Here is a 7,145-nt window from a genome sequence, read left to right as displayed (position 1 = left end):
ACCAGAAGGGGAAGGACGGGAAGGAACAAGGAAAGGAGGCGCCGCCGCGATGAGAGCCCGACGACGCCTCCAGGGGTAGGACGGGGAAGAAGGGGAGGGGACGAGGAATCCTGCACCGTCACAAAGGCGGGCAGGTCCTACCATCAGCGAAACCAAGCATACGCAATTAATGTTCAAACGACCTTGGAGGATTATTCTATGAGGAAGAATAATCCAACGATCAAATCGTTAGATATCTCCTAGAGACTGTTGTTTTTTGAGATTTTTAAAAATCGTTTTGTGTGTGACTGTTTATTCCCTCCCTTCTGTGCATCTGTACCAGACGAAGACGTGCCACGTCGAAATATAGGTCATACATTAAATATTTATGAGGAATTACAAATTTTTCTTTACTTTTCACTATCTGAGTTTACGATATCTGAGGATACTGCCTTACGATGATGATTGGTCTCTTACGTATTCAACGGTGTTCGGCGAGATGCAGTGGAAAATATTGCAATGATAAATGAAAAAACTTTGTGTATGTCCACAGTTTTTATCAGCGTACGACGCGTTTAAGGGAATCAGCTTCGCCATCATCAGTTACAATTTTTTTAAACTGATGATGGCGAAGCTGATTCGCTGAAACACGTCGCACGGTAATAAGAACTATGGACGTACACACAGTTTTTTCAATCCACCTCTGGTGTACCACAAGGCGCCATTCTTTCTCCTTCCCTGTTTAACCTATTTATAAACGACCTTCCCTTAATTCCCGGAACTGAAGCCCTCCTTTACGCTGATGACATGATGACAACACCTTCATCGCCCAGGGTTCAAACCCCAGAACAACAGCAGAATTCCTCCTGCGGTAGATTGATGTGTATGAAGACTGGGCCGAAACATGGAAGCTGTCCGCAAATCCTCAAAAATGCGTATATTTGATCTTTAGCTGCAGGCCAAAAGCTGGTATCGGGAACCCAATCTACTATGGAAACAAAAAAAGGTCACGATACCACGAAATTTATTGATGTCGTCTTAGATAAAAAACTATAATGGAACCACCACATAATCAGCACCACAGCAAAGGCCAAAGCTGAGCTGCCGCCATGGGTCCCTTGCTGCAGAAAAAATACAAATTGTCGCTCAAAACTAAAATTACACTCTACAAGTCTATGAAAAACCACTACTCAGATACGCAACACCTGTCTGGTTGATGGCTTCTAAGATGTACCACCCCAGTTCGTTCCCGGAAAACATTTTTTGCCGGCCTCGGTGGCGGCGGGGTAAAGTGCTCGCCTGCCAAACAAGAGGTCGCAGGTTTGGGTCCCGCCTGGGTAGATTTCCCTTGTCCAGGGCATGGTTGTTCGTGTACGATTAATTGTTAAATTTGTTGAATACCGCGGTATAAAATGGCCAATTTGAGCTGTATTCGGTAGTTTGAGAATTAAATAAAAAAATAAAAATCCAGAAAACAGAGAACATCCTTATCCGCAAAGTAGAAGCAGCCCCCTGGTTCTTAAGAAACAAGGACACACGAAAAGACCTACGCTCCACTCCAGACCACTCCAATTATACAAGAGCTCAAAGCAAATCTAAACATATTCAAAAATTCACTCCTCCGCACCGAAAATAGGAAAATTATCAATCTCTGGAACTGCCAACCAAACCCAACAGCAAAGCACAGAACACCTAATTTCGCTTTCTTCGCTAACCATATCCCTTCCCCCTAAATCATACATTAACCAGAGACAAAACTAAAACTGAAATGAATATTGCAGAAACCCACTGGAGACAGCTTAAACGGATGCTAGTGAAACAAAAAAAAAACAGATATTTCGGCGAAACGAGTTTTTTCATATATCATTGGCCTCTTAATTTTCAAGCACTACCACAGTGTGCTACAATAAAAATATTGTTATCGAGCCCACCACAGGAGTAACATTTTACCCCGTAGCGCTACTCTAGGGCATAAAACAAGCCCTGTCTTATTAGTGTTAAAGGATAACCAGCGAACAAATAAAGCGTAGCAAAGGATGAGAAGGAACATGAGGAGGAGAAGGGGAACTGATGTATCGAGTAAAGGCCAATGGGATTAGAGGGTACGGGTTACTGCGGGGCCTCGGGGAAGTTAATGGTGAAAGGGGACATTAAGGGCGGAGCAATTTAGTCTCCCCCCAACCGCCATCCTTGCGGTCAATCCTTAAGAAACGCGAGTTCCCTTATCCATTTGGTGATAGAACACCACCGATAAATCTTCCCAAAGCAATAAAGTGAGTGCTCTGGGATTTATCCACTTAAACCGAGGCGAGATGAGAGACAGGTTCAATTGAATTCAATATTACCTTGGAATTAATTACACTTCTAAATAAAAATCTGTAAGGAACAATGGCAGATTAAAATACATCACATCAACGGATACAATAATTTCGAAGACTGTATTCAGTTTTCAGGAAATATTTACTATAACTACGTGAAATTTAGTTGGCCATCATATCTTCACAGATTTAAAAATCAAAGATTGGCCTAGGGTAGACACTTGTTAGCAGCACCTTAAATAAGATCATTTATGTAATTGAAAACTCAACAACATTTTCTACTGGATCACAGAAACTTAAAATGAAATATCGCAACAAAGGACGAAGAGGATATCCAAATGCTCCCTTAGCGACGAGGTCAAGGGAAAAACTTCCTCCTTAAAACAGTGTAAGAAAACGTTTACGTGAAATTTTTTTAATCATAAGCTTATAAAATGAAAAAGCACTGCAGGAACAAGTGACTTTGTACGCAGTCACGCGCACGGGTGCATTTTTTTAATGGCGATTTTCATCCGTTGGTGTATTTTAACAAATGAGGTTAAATTTTTTGAAAAAGAATTTTCATTTTTTCTAATATGCAATAAATCACACCCACAATTGCATTATTCTCTACCGTAAAAGCAATCAATTCCTTCAACTATAAAAATTCAATGAAATATTACTGGGACGAAGAGCGAAGCACCCTTGAAATCATAGCCTTGAAATTAAGACGATTCGCTCAGAAGATACTTGGGTGCTCAGGATGACCAGCGCAAATGCATTGAAATAATACACGATTCGCCGAGTGTTCCCAGTCAGGGGTTCCCAACAGCCTATCATGCCAATTTCGTCCAAGAACTGTGCTAGGACAGCCATTAGTCGACACTCACATAAAAATTTGAAATTAACAAGAACCAAGGAGATATTTTTGCCCGTCGAAAAGAACTAAAAACTATGTTAGAAAGAAGGCTTCCGCGGAGTGGTGTCAATGATTGGCTGCTTTCAGGTTTTCTCCCGCGTCTGTTCATCTCACGCGACGGATTTTATTCGCGAACTTTGCAGTTAGCTTCTTCAGGTCCGATGTGTAGGATGTAGTTAGTGATTTCCTTACACGTATAACTTTCCTTCAGCCAGGGGCCGGTTCGTTCGTTCGCTCCAAGAAAGCGCATCAAAACGAACCGGCCGGCCCTGACTGAAGGAGAGGGATATAAGGAAATCACTAACCTAAACTTTGAACCCGAAGAAGCAACCTGCTACGTTTGCGAAACATGTCGTCGCCTGAGATGAACAGACGCGGGAGAGAGCCTGAAAGCAGCCAATCATCAACTCAAAGCTATCCCTAAAATTTCTTAACAATTAAGAACTGCCGGTTCACGTGCTGCATTGTAGGCTATTTTACGGCTTAACTTGAACAAAATCTGTCTTTTGTTTTAAATTTCTTAGGTAGTGGACGAGACATAAATCCCGTTTTGTGTGAAGTAAGCAAAGTGCAGGGAAGGAGATAAGAGAAAGAGAGGCAGAGGGGTAGCTAGGACTTGACTTTTGAGGAGGCGAGGGATCAAACTGAATGGCACACCACACTAGGTAATACTATGAAAAAAATTTTTGCATTTTATTGGGTGTAATAATACAGGAATCCACGAAGAATTCGTTAATGTTTCAACTAAATACTAATTTCAATAAATAAGAGAGACCAAATTAAAACTAAATAATTCAATCACTGTATTTCAAACAAGTTGGATTGCTTTGATGCGAATATTGTATTCATTTATACGGTTCTAGGGGAGGTCCCCTCATCCTCCTCTTAGCTATGTCTCTGCAGAGATGTGTGGATCATTCACGTGAGTGCTGTAGATGAGGCTCAAGTAGCTTAGAGAGGACTCAGTATAAAACGACAGAGCGGCGCTTCTCTTGCATCCGAGGTGTGATAGGAGTGAAGAAGGCAGAAAAAAATGATATGAATGCGAAACAGCGGATAAAGTGGGATAAAGTACGTTGAGGCCGTGACTGAAATTCCGCTAACCTTAAAGGAGAGATGCACAGCTCCTCTTCATGACCTGAACAATCTAGGACTCTTCAAGCGAATTGTGGGAAAAATTTCGGATGAAAAGGTATAAGAGAAGTGAAATTTCGCATTCGTCCGACCGAACCTTGAATTTGCAGCGAGACTCCGATGCAGAAAGAATCCGTGAACCCAATAAATGCAAAGGAAAGCTGGTTAGTTCGTAAATAGCTTCTACGGGAGTACAGAAAGAATTACACAGATTCTATACGAAAGGGAGCCACTAGAGACTCGAAGGCTGCGCACTAGGCTTCAGGCCGTTTTACACGGGGCACGTACTTGCGCTATCTGACGTACGTGCGAAGGCGCAATCAAATTTGCGTCGTGTCAAGCGGTGAATTGCTAGAACACATGCGAGAATGCGTGGACGTGAGATGGCAAAATAACCCCTGCTCTAATTTCAATCATGCATTTGCGCAATTCCACGCCATTTTAGAAATTAATGCGGTTCTAACCTGCGCAATTCCGTGCCCCGTGTAAAACGGCCTTTATAGGCGTCTTTTAGAGCGACAAGAAGAACATTATATTACATCCCCACTATATTTCCAGGTTCGACCGAAGCGATAAATTCAGAGAGATATTTTAACCCTTAGAATGAGGACATGTCCTGAATGCTATCCTGTCATGCAATGTCACTCTTAGATGTCGATAGTTCAATAATCATTCATAAGTCTATATTAATTTTTTTAGCATTAACTTTTTTATCTAAATTATAAAAGTTAACTCATAATACCAAACATTCGTCAAATAATACATGCGTGGTTTGGAAGCCAAGGGGAACAAGTGATTTCTTGACGATGTAAAATTCCTATCTACTCGTATAGAAACTAGGTCCCTGTGACGTCACGTGGAGTTGCATCGCATGGGCGCCAATCTGGCCGTTTTCAAATGAGGTTAAAATTGACCATTGCCATTCGTCTAAACTGGGTTTTCTAAAACCAAATAATTTGTATATTATGAACACACTAATGGTGGATTACTAAGCGCAATCAATGCCTTTCGTTTTCTTTGATGAAGGAAACTACCGTATTCTCCGACCCAATTCCGTACTTTACCTTCGCTCATTGCATTAGCAGCATACACTTCACAAAGCTGAGGGTGAATTTCTGCAGCCGACACGTTTCTTGAAGTCAAAAATCGTAGCAATGATCGAATCTCACCAGCGGCGGGCGATTCAATATTCTTAAGCATTTTAAAGACCCACTGTAAAGCGTAAAGGTTAGATACAGAACTGCAACTGACAATTGGTTGTTCGCAAGGAATACCGGGAGGCAGCGCGCACACACTTTACGGACGGCGTGCGAACTGCTACAGTGTATGGCAAAACGGCCCTTACTTAATAAACAGCCCTTGTAGATTTCCCAATTTTTTTAAATATATACCATGAGTTGTTTCTGAGACCTAATTCATTCTAACATACTGCAAAATCAGCAAAAATGCCTCGGTACTTTTAGCATAGTAACTAGAACATCGGTTAGCACTCAAAGGGCTAATAACGGATGGGTATGGGAATTCGTTTTCCCCCGTACCATAAAGAACTATAATGGATGGAACTTTGTTAGAGCATAACCTTTTTATTGTTAAAGGCTGGTGTCCTAACAACCCCATCCAAATACCTAATGACACGGCGTAACGGCTAGTATGCAGATGACCATTGGAAAACGTTACAACACACTGGCCACAATATCACATAAGCAACAGAGGCCGCAGTCGGTACCGCGGAAACATGATTCATGTTGCCACGTTAATTGGGGACATTTCAATCGGCTTCCATTGCCAATTTCGATATTTCTGTGATCTCAATGAAATAGGATGTCCCTAGCTATTAACTGCAGTTCGTTACGGAGCGCATGTTTCCCCTTGATTGACGGTATTGTGGGTGGGGAGATTTGGTAGGATAGCTCATCAGCTCCATGCTCTAAATACGGTAGAATGGGATCGTTTAATTATTCCGTAAATTACAACTTATTTAAGAAATTCCAATGATGAAAGGGAGAGAGAATTTATAGCGTAAAAACATATTCCATTCTAAGCTACTCTTCCGTAATTCTTAGAGTACACACTGAAAACGTTTCTACCATAATTTTATCATTTATAGATAATTTTATTATCTACCAAAGGTTTAGCTCATTTACTCGCTTATTAATCGAAGGAAGAAATACCTCCCAAGAGTGTAAACAGCAACGAGCTACGTGAGCTCCATAGAAAGGGCTGGGAGGTAGTTTGCTAGAGGTTATCCGCTAGGCATGACGAAATCAACTCATATCAGAAAGGGTTAATTCTAGTCATTTTTTAGTCGTGAATAGAAATAGCTCGACATATAGGCGAAATATCGAAAGAGGAGTAATTAGGGGTCAATTTTTTTCGAGTACTATCAAAATCGACACTTAAAAATAAACTCGGTGAACCAATCTTAATTTTTAAACAATAGAAATTAACTTTTGGAACAATATATGGAAAAAGTTTCTGGCAACATTTCATGAGTTGGTGAGGTCAAAACCGTTCTGACTCATTTATTCGTTATATAATTGGAGGCCCATCGGAGAGAGGCCTTATGAACTGAAGAGAGATCCAAAATGGGCTGGCACGGATGACTCGCATGACCCTCCATGTAAACCTACCTCAACCTGTAGACTACTGTAATGATAATAATAATTATTACTATTCGCACCTAAAGATCGTAAATTTTCACGGAGTCAATTCTCCGTATCGGAGTTCCACCTCATCGCTTTTTAGCTACGAAGGTCAACCTGGACTCCACTAGTTCACAATACCCTCCGTTTCCACCGTTCCCTTTCAGAAGAATC

This window comes from Ischnura elegans, chromosome 11 (assembly GCF_921293095.1).
Source record: "Ischnura elegans chromosome 11, ioIscEleg1.1, whole genome shotgun sequence".
NCBI lineage: Eukaryota > Metazoa > Arthropoda > Insecta > Odonata > Coenagrionidae > Ischnura > Ischnura elegans.
Note: the sequence above shows the minus strand (reverse complement) of the source record.